Below are 12,605 nucleotides of genomic sequence, written 5' to 3' on the forward strand. Positions count from 1 at the left end.
AGTTTTTGAGGTTAAATATTTTAGAAGTAGAACACATTTAAGTAATGAAATCTAAGCAATATGGAAGCCATTGTTGTGGTTATCAGAATGGATTGTTGGAAAAGAGTAAAAGCAAAGGTCACCAGAAGAGAGAAGATCCATTGAAGCCATTGTAGATATTGAAGTTACTGATGGTAGGACAAGGTATGGTACCAGAGGCCGTACATCCTGTTCTCTTGTAACAGGGCTATTCACTGTTTAAGTTTTACTAGTTTTGGCAGCTTCAGCAAATGCAAGAGTATCTTTTTTATTAAGTGACTCTTTTATCTGGCAAAACTATCTCTGATCAGTGGATTGCAAACTATTAACGTGACTTTCGTGACATTTTGAACTTTTAAAGTGGCATATGGCCAAACATTTTATGACCCTCTAAAATAATTTGAAATCATAGGGTCTTTATGGTCTCAAAAACAAGCAAGCTGTTCCAAGAGAAAGAGGAAGTATCTGTTAGTGAAAATTGTTGTGCCTTATGCTTACTGCCAAGAGTTTCAGAATTTTTATTAGGAGTTCCACAAAGTCGTTAGCTTTTAAGAAGGGAGCACAGAGAAAGAGTTTGGGAGAGATGGGAGAAGTGATGTGGGGGACTCAATGGAGAGGATGTAAAGAGTAATGATGAATAATTAGGAAAGGGATCCACAATTTCTGGCAAAAGATTTACTTTCTACAAATGTATGTTTAAAGTGTCATGGAAACACTATTACATTCTCTTAGTTTGATTCTTTTTTTAATGACCGGAAAACTAGCAAGTTGAGTAGCCACAGAAGATATTTATATATGAAGGTAGAAAAATAAAATTTTAGGGATAGATAGTATATAACTGGTAGGGATTATAATGCAAAATCAGTTACTTATAACTTCTACTGGTTGTAGATTTTTCTTCAGTTTAGTTTGTAGTTATCTGATTCCTTTAAAATCTCCTAGAACTGAAATTTAGAGATATTTCTAAAAGAACTTATTATACCTTGCATTTTGTCTAAACAAGGAACTCTTAACCAGTGCATTCAGTTTGGCTTTTTGAATCGTAAGTCCTTATTTTACTTGACCTCCTTACAGCATTTGACATAGTTGAAACTCCTCATTCACCTGATTTTCCTTTTATGTATGTGGCTACTCTCTTTTTTTTAAGTGGTATTTTACTGGCTCATTCTCTACCAAATCTTTAAATGTATATTATGCAGTTTTTTAAATTTGTAAGATTTAGATACACTACTTGCTAAAATAGATGAAGATTCAGCTCCCTCACCTCTTTTCCTCCCAAAACTATATATCTATAGTTGCTTTATTGGTAGCTTTTGTAATATGTATCTAAATCTCTATTTTTTTTGTTTCATCCACTATAGGCAATAGGCCTCAAGTCTGCATTTGCAAGATGAGTCTATCCTTTTTATTTTTCCCACTTTGTACATTGCAACTTCTATCAGCTATACTTTTGTAATTTCCCTTGTGATTTCTTCTTTTTCCAGTGGTTGTTTAAGACTGCAGTGTTTAATTTGTGAATTTACCAGATTTGTTCATTGTGGTCAGAGAAGACATTTTGTAGAATTTAATCTTTTTAGATTGATTGAGACTTGCTTTATGGCTGAACATACGGTCTATCCCAGAGAATTTTCCATGCGTACTTGAGAAGAATATGTATTCTGCTGTTGTTGGGTGGGGTTTTCTATATATGTCTGTTAGTTGGTTTTATAGTGTACTTCAAGTCCTCTTTACTTGCTGATCTTCTGTCTGGTTGTTCTATCCATTATTGAAGGTAGGGTATTGAAGTCTCCAACTATTATTGTAGAACTGTTTCTTCTTTCAACTTTGTCCATTTTGCTTCATATATTTTAGATGTTAAGTGCATATACCTTTATAATTGTTATACCTTCCTTATGGATTAACCAATTTTTCAATATAAAATGTTCTTCCGTGACTCTCATAAAAATATTTGATATAAAATCTATTTAACATAATATTAGTAGCTACTCTGGCTCTCTTTTGGTTACTGTTTGCATGGAATATCTGTTTCTATTCTTTCCATTTCATCCTATTTGTGTCTTTTAATCCTGTAGAAAGCATATACTTGGAGCTTTAAAAAAAAAAATCCTGGCTGGGAGTGGTGGTTCACACCTGTAATCCTAGCACTTTGGGAGGCTGAGGCGGGTGGATAACCTGAGGTCAGGAGTTCGAGACCAGCCTGGCCAACATGGCGAAACCCCGTCTCTACTAAAAATATGAAAATTAGCCAAGTGTGGTGGTGCATGCCTGTAATGCCAGCTACTCAGGAGGCTGAGGCAGGAGAATCACTTGAACCCAGGAGGTGGAGGTTGCAGTGAGCCAAGATTGCGCCATTGCACTCCAGCCTGGGCGACAGAGCATGACTCCATTTTGAAAAAAAGAAAATCCTTTCTGCTAATTTCTGCCTTTTAATTTGGGTAGTTTAATCTTTGAAGTCCTGATAAGGAAGGACACACATCTACCATTTTGTTACTTGCTTTCTATCTGTTGTATATCCTTTTTTGGTTCCTCAATTCTTTCATTGCTTTCTTCTTTTGTATTTAACTGATTTTCTTAGTGTACCATTTTTGATCCCTTTCTTGTTCCTTTTACTATACATTTTCTAGCTATTTTTTTAGTTGTTACTCTGGGGATTACAATTAACATTTTAATTTAGCTAGTTAGAATTAATACCAATCTAGTTGTAATAGTATATAAGAACTTTGCTTCTGTTTAGCTCTACTCCCTTTTCTGTTACTATTTTCAGAAATTACATCTTTAAACATTGTATGCACATTATAGATTTATAATTATTTTTATGCATTTTTCTTCTAAATCATATTTTAAAAAGAGGAATTACCACCTTAAAAATTCAGTAATACTGGCTTTTATTATGAACCTGTGTAATCACCTTTCTTGGTGTTATTTCTTCATATGACTTCAAGTTACCAACTAATGTTCTTTAATTTCCAGAGAACTTCCTTTAGCATTTCCTGTAGGTCAGGTATACTAGTAATAAACTCCCTCAGCTTTTGTTTATCAGGGAATGTCTTAATTTCTCTCTTATTTGTGAAGTCCAGTTTTGCCATATATAATTCTGGGTTGACAGATTTTTTTTTTTCTTTCAGCACTTTAAATATATCACCCACTACTTTCTGGTCTCCATGATTTCTGATGAGAAATCAGCTGTTTTTCTTATTGATTATCCCTTGTCCATTATGAGTCACTTGTCTCTCACTACTTTCAAGATTGTCTCTTTATTTTTGTCTTTCAGTAGTTTGGTTATAATGTGTCATAGATGTGGATCTATGAGTTTATCCTAGTCAGAATTCCTTGAGCCTCTTGGATATGTTGTTTTATGTCTTTTATCAAATTTGGAAAGTTTCTGGCCATTGTTTTTTCAAATATTCTTTCTGCTTTTTTTTCTCTCATGTCTGTGCTTCTGAAACTCCCATTATGTTTATGTTGGTATGCTGAATAGTGTCCCACAGTTTTCCTGGTTCTGTTCATTTATCTTTATTCTTTATTTAACCTCACTCCTCAGACTACATAATTTAATTGACCTAAGTTTACTGATTCTTTCTCCTGCCTGCTAAAATCTGCTGTTGAAGCCCTCTAGAGAGCTTTTCAGTCATTGTACTTTTCAACTCCAGAATTTCTATTTGATTCCTTTTTAATTTCCATTTCTTTATTGATATTCTTTATTTGGTGAGACATCATTCCTGGTTTTCCTTAGTTATTTCAGCATATTTAAAATAGTTGACTTAAAAGTTTTTGTCTAGCAAGTCCAATGCCTGGGCTTCCTCAGGGACAGTTTCTGTTCATTTCTCTTTTTCCTGTGAGTGGGTTAGTCTTTCTTGTTTCTTTGTATGCATCATATTTTTTGTTGAAACTGGACATTCATGTGACAACTCCGGAGATCAGATCATTCCTCCTCCTTAGGGTTTGTTGTTGCTGCTTGTTTTGATTGTTGCCTTCTATTTGTTTAATGACTTTCCTAATTATTTCTGTGAAGACTATATTATTTATCATGTGTACCCACTGAAATCTCTGTTCTTTTAGCTTAGTGGTCAGTTAGTGATTTTCAGAGATTTTCTTAAATGCCTGGAGAAAAAAGGAAAAAATAAACCTCTCCCAGACTCTATAGATTGGTTCTGTTTTGAGGCACTCTTTCACTGCTTATCTAGGCAGTTTACCACTCTGCCTTAACCTTCATTCCTGCTTGTGTGGAACCTGAAGATCAGCCAGGGATTAGGGTTAGGGTTAAGGTTAGTGTCTTCTCAGGTCTTTTCCAAACATGTGTCTGGCCCTGGACATATATGTGGCCTTTTAGATTCCCTGGACTCACAGGAGCTTCTCAAAACTCTATTCTCCCAGACATCTCTTTCCCTAGCCTCTTCCTTCTCAGCCTTTTTGGTCTGTCTGTTGCTTGCTGCAGCTACTATCCCTTGTCCAATGTAGTGGCAGCTAATACATTTTTGCCTTTAAATACTTTCAACAAATGCCACTTAGAAGCCACCTCGGCCCTAGGGAAGCTCCAAGGCAAGTGATACAAAGGCAAGCCCTTGAGCTAATCCTTCAGAGAGCCACCAAACATGTCAAAACACACAACTACCACTTTTTGAGAATATGGTCCGCATTGCTTCCTCTGTTGCCAGCAACCTGCACCAGGAATGTGGGCTGTTCAACTTCAAGGCCACCACGAAGCTGGGGAGTGGGGAATGGTAACAGGGTAAGTTAAGATGCTTCAGAACTCTCTTATTGAAATTCAACAGTTTTTCTTTTCTTCATTAAGTGTTTCCCTGGTTTTGTAATTTATTAGATTCCAGATTTCTGAAAAAGTTGATTTTGTTTTTGGGGTTTTTTTGTTGCTAGCATATTTGTTGCTTTTGTGGAGGGATGGAGTGTTTCGCAGTTCCCTACTCTAGCATTTTTGCTCTCTCTTTGGGATTCCAATTTGGCTTTATTCTATGAGTTATACTTTTAAATTTCAAGATTAATGTCATTTATATCTGTTCTATAATCATAAAATTTTGTCAGTTGGTAGCACTTAAAACTTGAAAACTGGTAAACAGTATTTAAGTCACTATAATATAACAATTTTTTACTTTACAGTAAAGGATTAAGCTATGATTATGTCTCCTTTTCCGCTTCCTAAGCCACTCTAAGAATAGTCATAGCATCAAATTCAAATGGACCGCTCTTCATTAGACCTTAAAAGTTGTCCAAACCCATGCCACATTTTAGTTTGCCCCATATTTGAGCCATGCCTTTCATATATAGTTTGTTTTTTTCTGGAGTTTCTGATTGCCTTTTTAAAAAATTGAACAAAGAAATTTACTGCTGTTTCTACATTTCTGACTTCTAGAATCTACTCTTTTTGAAGCCTGTCTCCGTGATCTAATTTAGACTCATCATTTGCTTTTGGGCCATTCTTTATAGTTTATTATTTTATATCATATTATTAGTAGCCTTTGATTTTTTTCTTGTGTTATGTGTCTTTCTCATATCTTCAAGTATTTCTGTCCTCTCAACCTCTCGATGGTAGAGTTCTTCGGATTTTGGTCCTGGGCTCTCTTCACACTCTCTGCTTTCCCCCTAGGCAGTCTTGTACATGCCTTTGACTTTAAATACCATTTATATACTGAAGACACAAAAATATATACCTGTTCCTTTATGGTTTACCCACTTAGATTGTGTTTAGGAAAACAAGTCCTTTACCACATTGAGATTTTAAAAACATTCTCCTATTTTGTCTTCCTAAAGGTTTAACATTTGGCCTTTTTTATTTAAATTTTTATTATACCTGTAATTGATTTTTATATTTGAGGTTAAGTTCTGATTTGGGTGGGGAGGGGTTCTCCTTCCATAGGAATAATCAGTTACCCTAGTGCTATTTATTGACTGTTCTTTCCTTTCTCATTGAACTGCAATGCCACTCTGTGAGACTTTTGTTGGCAGTGAGAGAAGTAGGTGGGAGAGACCTTTTACAGATCTTCGATTAATGCCCCTGTGTTCAGTCTCACTTCTCATTCCCATCCTCCATCATACTTACTGTTAGTTGCTTTCCAGAGTTCCGCTGAGCAATTTGGCTGCCATCTTTTTCTTATTTCCAGTGCATATTTGAGAATACAGCGCTTTTTTATCCTTCTTCATCACTTAACACTTTTTCTTTCTAGCTTCCAGAAATTTTCTGAAATCTCCTGCTGCCAATAGTCTTCCCCTACTGCGCTTGTTGTTGTTGCGGGTTTATGTCTTTTTCGTTACTTTACTATTCTTCAATGGGGTCTTGGAGGGAGAGCTTTTAAACACATGTGCTTAGTCTATCTGCTATTTTTTTTTGAGACGGAGTCTCACGCTCTGTCCCCCAGGCTGGAGTGCATTGGCACAATCTTGGCTCACTGCAACCTCTGCCTCCCGGGTTCACGCCATTCTCCTGCCTCAGCCTCCCGAGTAGCTGGGACTACAGGTGCCCGCCACCAAGCCCGGCTAATTTTTTGTATTTTTAGTAGAGACAGGGTTTCACCGTGTTAGCCAGGATGGTCTCGATCTCCCGACCTCGTGATCCACCCACCTCGGCCTCCCAAAGTGCTGGGATTACAGGTGTGAGCCACCGCACCCGGCCGTCTATCTGCTATTTTTATCTGAAAGTACAAAGTGAAGAATTTTAAACATTAGAGGTTATATTTCTACATTTTCTGTAAGTCTTCAAAAAGATAATTAAATTTTATCATTTGGGACCTTGAATGATACAATTTAACTATTTCTGAACATACAAAGCTAGTCAGAGGGCCGCAAAGTTTCTTATCTAGTGTTTCAATTCATTTTTTAATACTGCATAGGGTTTTCCATTTTTAATAATAATTTATATTTATAGTCTTTAGTATTTCATAATGCCAAAAAAGTGGATAATTCTTGGGTTACAATGTCTGTAACCTTTGGCTTATGGGTGTGTAACTAAATGCTTGGAAACAAGTCTCCATGAAAAAATTATAGACACAAAAAGGGAAGAAATTCTCTAAAACTTTGCTATATCCCACTAATGATTTCACTATTCACTGTACTTGGGACAGCTCTACAGTAAAATGACATATTGCAGGTTTCTTTTCTCTGGCAGAAATTGGAAAGTACTTGGTGTAATGTTTTTTTTGCTTACATTGGATTCATGCAGGGAAGCTGGGTTATTTTTGGTCATTTCCTGTCTATGAACACTGTGGTATTTTAGCCAACACTACTATAATAAAATATAATGCATACAATGAATTTTCACACCTATGAATGTTGTAATAGAAATTCATAAAATAAATTATTATAGGAATCAGCACCACTTATTCACTGGGAAAAGAATCTTCCGAAATATTTTAAGTCTTTCTGTTCAGGCCTGTTACGAAAAGCCTAAATGTTAAGAAAACAATAATAATCCTCCTAAATAATGTCTCTTTTCATCTAGACATTTAAGAGTATGTTCTACATTTAGCTGGGCTTTCAGAGTCATTACTTTATTGCATTGAGCTAGTCACCCTGTCTTTTCTTAGGGTCCTTTATTGAAAAGGCATAGGATATTTTCGTGACTTTTTTTTTTTTTTTTTTTTTGAGATGGAATTTTTGAGGCTGGAGCACAATGGTGCAATCTCGGCCCACCGCAACCTCTGCCTCCCAGGTTCAAGCGATTCTCCTGCCTCAGCCTCCTGAATAGCTGGGATTACAGGCATGCACCACCATGCCCAGCTAATTTTGCATTTTTAGTAGAGACGGGGTTTCATCATACTGACCAGGCTGATCTCTAACTCCTGACCTTGTGATCCACCCACCTCGGCCTCCCAGAGTGCTGGGATTACAGGCATAAGCCACTGTGCCCGGCCTCCTGACTTATTCTTATGTAAAGATCAAGTTGAATAGATGAAACTTTGGACTTAAATTAACCACTAAAAATCTTGAAGAGAATTCATATTTGATGTCATTCTGCCTGCTGTTATATAATTAATATTTCAGTTGGAGAATATAATTGGAAATGTGTTGGACTTTATGGGAAAACACATTTTAAACAGATCCTCCAGAGAAGAATACCAGCTTTCTTAGAGTACAGATTTAGACTAGACAGAGGTAGGAAACTGGGTCGGATGACCAGTTACCCACTCTAGAAATCTGACTCACACTTAATCCCACCCTTTCCTTCATTCTCCAGTCAACCACGAAGTCCTACTTTTATTTATTCTTGAATGTCTGATAAATCTGTGTTCTCTTTTATTAATAATAATCATGAAAATGTACTGAGCTAAGTATGAGGCATAGCTTAGAATATTTTTTTCTAATCTTCACAACAACTCTGAAAATATATGTATTATGATAATAATTTACATACAAGGAAACTGAAACTCAAAGAATTAAATAGCTTGCCCCAGAAGTCATCAGTTACCAATGGCAGATCTGGAATTTGAACTAAAGTCTATCTCACTTTCTTGCCATTGCCATTTTGACTACACCATACCATTTTTTGTTATGCCAGCATATGGTCTAGTTGACACTTTTGCAATGGTCTTACTCATCCCCTACATTCCGCCTCTCCCTACTATGTCCTCCACAAAGTTGATTGACTTATTTGTCTGAAGTGGGTCTTTGAGAGCAGAGAGCATATCTTATTCATCTTTGTATCCCTAACACCAGTACCTGATCCGTGCATGATACTTTGGAGGTGCTTAAAAACTTGCATTGAATATAATCTCATCACTTTTTAAATTAAAAAACCTTTTTCTGCTTCTGAACCATGCAGGATAAAATCTGACTTTTCAGGCTCATCTCCAGCTCTTACTCCCCTCCATGTTTCAGTGTTCCTGCCCTGTATTTTAGTGTTCCAGCCATAGAAATATTGTTCAACCCAGCAATCCCATTATTGAGTGTATACCCAAAGGAATATAAATTACTCTAGTATAAAGACACATGCACATATATGTTCATTGCAGCACTATTCACAATAGCAAAGATGTGGAATCGATCTAAATGCCCATCAGTGATATACTGGATAAAGAAAATGTGGGAGGCCGAGGCAGGCAGATCACTTGAGGTCAGGAGTTCGAGACCAGCCTGGCCAACATGGTGAAACCCCGTCTCTACTAAAAATACAAAAATTAGCTGGGCATGGTGGCATGTGCCTGTAATCCCAGCTACTCGGGAGGCTGAGACACAAGAATCTCTTGAATCCGGGAGGCAGAGGTTGCAGTGGGCTGAGATTGTGCCACTGCACTCCAGCCTGGGTGACAGAGTGAAACTGTGTAAAAAAAAAAAAAGAGAGAAAATGTGGTACATATACACCAAGGAATACTATGCAGCCATAAAAAAGAATGAGATCATGTTATTTGCAGGGACATGGATGGAGCTGGAGGCCATTATCGTTAGCAAACTAACACAACAGAAAATCAAATACCGCATGTTCTTACTTATAAGTGGGAGCTAAATGATGAGAATACAGGAACACACTGAAGGGAAAGACACACCAGGGCCTATTGGATGGTAAAAGGTGGGAGGAGGAGGAAAAATAACTAACGGGTACTAGGCTTAATATCTGGGTGATGAAATAATCTGTAAAATAAACCGCCATGACACAGTTTGCCTATGTTACAAACCTGTACATATACCTCTGAACTTAAGAGTTAAAAAAAGAAATTATTCTTACATAAATATATTATACATAATCAGGTTTTATTTTCCATACAAAATAAAATCTGTGTCAGGTTTGCACATGTGCCCCTGAACTTAAAGTAGTTATTCCTGCGCCCTTCTTCATTCTGTTTTCCCAACTTCTGCTCCTGATAAAAATCTGCTATTTATCTCTCAAGGATCAGTTCAAATGCAACCTTCCTTTTTAAACTTGACTTTCCCCCTCTGGAAGAATTAGTCATTCCTTTCTCTGTGTTCCCTTAGCATATGGTTTAAATATTCATTATATCACAATAAGCACATTTTATTATATTTAATATATATATTCATCTTCCTCTCCACCCCACCCATCCAGATTGAGAGCTCTTTGAGGGCAAATATATCTTGATTTATTATTATATCCCCAATGCTTAACACAATATCTGACACATAATAAGTTCTCCACAAAAACCTATTTGTTTAATGAGATACTGAGGTCATTTTAGTTTAGAAATTATATCCCATGTGTTTATTAGGTTGATTGCAGAGTAGGATTAGAGCAGCTATATTTCTGAAACTATCACCCAGTAAAAGTGAGCAATAATTTTGCTATATCCAGAAACCTTTGTATGATCTCAATGTTGATTGTTCTTATCAATACAGATGATTTAGTGGCATGTGCCAGAATTCTTAGCACAGTGTTTTGTAGATAGTGGGCTTTCAGGACATGTTAGGTGAATGAAAGAAAGAAAGAATTAATTAGTTAATTAATTAATATGTGTGTATGTATAACTAAAAAGATGTACCCATATCTGCTAAGGATACAAGGAAAACTAGAAGAACAATCCCCAAAATATAAACATTGTTTGGCAAGCTAAGTCATTTTTTAATGGAGCTCAGAACACACTTTCCCAGAGGAGCAAATTTGTAAACATTGGCCAGAGTTTAAGGCTAAACTCAAAAGCTTCCTTCAGAAAATAACTGAAATGGGTTAGGTGTTATATGGCCTGTTTACTAGGTGCTAGTGAAAAGGATGAGCCTGTCTGCAGCCCAGGAGACTTGCCATTTGTTTTTACCAAATGGGCATGTGATAGCTATATAAATTGGAAATTACTTCTGCTTTGTTTTGTAACCATGTCACTGTTTTGCTGAATGTAGCCTTGTTTATTATGTCACTTATTTCCTGAAGAGTTTACTTGACAAGCCCTTTACACAAAATAAATATTCCCTTTCTGATGACAGACTTTTTATTGTGGAGCTTATATTCTTAAACTTTTAATTATGTGGAAAAAGAAAGGCAAGACACTTTTAAATATATGATGTGGAGCAACATCATTTCCCAAAGGATTTGTTGATGTTTTTGATACATAACTCTGATTCCCCATCATTTTTACATTAAACTTTTTTGCTGGTTACTGTGGCCATCAGGCATCCCTATGTGGGTAAACCTTCTTGCTAACCCCTATTCTGTGTCTATATCACTGATTCTGCCCCTTTACTGAAACTATAGCTTATGGTTCAAACATCCTTCTTAAGATATAATACATACTCATTAAAAACTTCATCATTGTCCCACTTCATTAATTCATCCAAGAAATACGTATTGAGCAGAGCATAGGCTAGGAGCTGTACTAGATGTTGGATCTACTATAGTAATTGTGACAAAAATCAAGCCCTCAAGGATCACTGTGTTTAGTAAGAGAGATAGATAAGGCAACAAGTGATTGCAGTACAATGTGGCAAGTATTGTAATAGCAATATGCACTCTTTTCATCTTCTTTGTTTTAGTGGCAGTGAAGCTGTCCTTTGTTCTGTTCCAGTATTGATTATATAAGCAACCTCAATGAGATATAATCTAACTCAATGTATCACACAAAGCACAATGTATGGAACTAATTGTTAAGTTAGTTTTTCCTATTATCAGCCTTCACCTTTCTAAGATTATCATCTAAGACCATTCATGTACTACTACTCATTGGATATTTGATTTTTGTCACATAATAATCATTGTCTTAAGTGCTAGTCTGGTAGAAATCGAGCCTTTTTGTATTTTCTTGGTTGCATATTCACTTAAAGTAGACTGATGTTATTACTCATCTTGTTATTGAATAAAAAAATGTGTAGAAGGTTAACTGTTACCTCTGAAATAAGTATGATAAACAACAGGGCAGCGCTTTCTTAGTTTTATCCCTTAACATCATTGTAAACGTTTGAAGATCTTTAATAATTCATTCAGTATACATTGTTAAAAGCTAAGTACTAGATTTTGGGTCCCCAAAGATGAAAAAATATATAATCTCTAGCCTCACTCACTATCTGGAATAACAGGCAAAATTGTAAGCATAAAATTGTAATATAGTTATGAGAAGTGTGTTCCAGGAGTGTACCAAAGACCATGGGAGCACAAGTAAGAGTGAGACACTAATTTTAGTAGGGGCAAATAAATTCTGGATGAAAGCAGAAATCCCAGAAGGAAGATGCAGAAACAAAAACCATGCTTTAAGTTTTGAGGTTGGGTAAAACCAACAGTTATGTCTCTATTAACAAAGCAGATAATATGAGTTGGATTAAGATATTTCATTTATTCTGTAGCTATCATTTAGATAGCCTTATATAAAAAAGGTGGCTTCTACCTTGGAAATAATAATTACCAAATTCAGTGCAGTATGAGAAGCATGTATATATATATAGTGTGTGTGTATATATAATATAAATAATGATTCGTTTTCACTATTTCTTATTTCAAAGTGAGGAGGAAATCTACACTGATTTGACTGATTATAACTGTAGTATACACTTTAAAAATTTCAAAAACCATTGAAGTATCCAAAAGTAGAAAGTTAGAGTTACCCTCTAATACAACCTCTGAGAAATAAACTATTTTTAGCAGTTATTACTTGGTTCATAAACATATTTTTATATGTATGGTTCTTACTATAGAAATACTAATTTGTAAA

General features: G+C 35.8%; 1 protein-coding gene across 8 annotated transcripts in view; it reads left to right on the forward strand.

The window, feature by feature from the left end:
* Positions 1 to 12,605, forward strand: part of LRRC49 (leucine rich repeat containing 49) — a 153,918-nt gene that overhangs the window by 99,090 nt on the left and 42,223 nt on the right. The gene's annotated exons all lie outside the window — the stretch shown is intronic.

The sequence above is a fragment of the Pongo abelii genome, chromosome 16, assembly GCF_028885655.2.
Source record: "Pongo abelii isolate AG06213 chromosome 16, NHGRI_mPonAbe1-v2.0_pri, whole genome shotgun sequence".
NCBI lineage: Eukaryota > Metazoa > Chordata > Mammalia > Primates > Hominidae > Pongo > Pongo abelii.